Source organism: Platalea leucorodia (genome assembly GCF_965183815.1).
Source record: "Platalea leucorodia genome assembly, chromosome: 23".
Classification (NCBI taxonomy): domain Eukaryota; kingdom Metazoa; phylum Chordata; class Aves; order Pelecaniformes; family Threskiornithidae; genus Platalea; species Platalea leucorodia.
The window spans coordinates 3,697,129-3,698,815 of record NC_138845.1 but is presented as its reverse complement, the minus strand read 5'-3'; positions in this window follow the sequence as shown (position 1 = coordinate 3,698,815).

The following is a 1,687-nucleotide window of genomic DNA, read 5'->3' as shown; positions in this document are numbered from 1 at the left end:
GTCCCAGGGCTCGGGGGGGCACCGGGGGGTTTTGGGGTACGGGGGGGGCTGGGGGCGGTATGGGGGAGCTAGGGGGGCTGGGGGGGGGGCGTATGGAGACCATGGGGCAGCCTAAGGGGGGGGGGGGTCCCTGTACCCTATAGATCCCTCCGCCCCTGTATGGGGCATCTATGGGGTATGTGGGGGGGTGTGGGGAAGCCTGGGGGGCTATGGGGTACCTGGGGGGGGCTATAGGGGTACCTGGGGGCCTATGGGACACCAGGGGGGCTATGGGGTACCTGGGGGCGGCTATAGGGGTACCTGGGGGCCTATGGGATACCAGGGGGCTATGGGGTACCTGGGGGGGGCTATAGGGGTACCTGGGGGCCTATGGGATACCAGGGGGGCTATGGGGTACCTGGGGGGGCTATGGGGTACCTGGGGGCCTATGGGATACCAGGGGGGCTATGGGGTACCTGGGGGGGCTATAGGGGTACCTGGGGGCCTATGGGATACCAGGGGGGCTATGGGGTACCTGGGGGGGGCTATAGGGGTACCTGGGGGCCTATGGGATACCAGGGGGGCTATGGGGGTACCTGGGGGGGGCTATAGGGGTACCTGGGGGCCTATGGGATACCAGGGGGGCTATAGGGGTACCTGGGGGGGGCTATAGGGGTACTGGAGGGACTATGAGGTACCGGGGGGGCTATGGGGGTACTGGAGGGGGCTATTGGGGTACCCGGGGGGGGGCTATGGAGGTACCTAGAGGGGCTATAGGGGTACCCTGGGGGGGCTATGGGGTACCTGGGGGGCTATAGGGGTACCCCTGGGGGGATATGGGGTACCAGGGGGGCTATAGGGGTACCTGGGGGAGGCTATGGGGGTACCTGGGGGGGCTATAGAGGTACCCTGCGGGGGCTATAGCGGAACCGGGGGGGCTATAGGGGTACCCTGGGGGGGCTATAGGGTACCTGGGGGCTATAGGGGTACCCTGGGGGGCTATGGGGTACCAGGGGGGCTATAGGGGTACCCTGGGGGGGCTATAGGGTACCTGGGGGAGGCTATGGGGGTACCCGGGGGGCTATGGGGTACCCGGGGGGGCTATGGGGGAGCACGGTGCAGACTGGAGCTTTGGGGGGGCCCAGAGTCACCTGGGAGCTATAGGGGGGCATAGGGGTGCCTAGGGGTATGGGGGGGGGCCTGGGGGGCCACGGAGGTCAGGGGAGCCTTGGGGGGCTATAGGAGGTCTGGGGCAGGTATAGGGCACTATAGGGGTCCTAGGGGAGCCATGGGGACCTGGGGGGGACAGGGGGTCCTGGGGGGCTCATAGGGGACGTGGGGTCTGTAGGGAACTGGGGAGGCTATGGGGGTCCTGGGGGGGGCGTAGGGGAGCTGGAGAACACTGGGGGGGGCACGGGGGTCCATAGGGCACCTGGGGCAGCTATAGGGGTCCTAGGGGGGTCCTAGAGCGGACCTGGGGGCTATGGGAGGTCATGGGGGACCTGGGAGGACGAGGGGAGCACCTAGGGGGGCTGGGGGGGTCCTGGGGGGCTATAGGGGAGATGGGGGGCTATAGAGGCCCTGGGGGGGCTATAGGAGAACTCGGGGGGGGGGGCTATAGGGGCCCTGGGGGGGCTATAGGGGAGCTGGGGGGGGCTATAGGGGCCCTAGGCAGGCTATAGAGTTTCTGAGGGGGAGCTATAGGGGC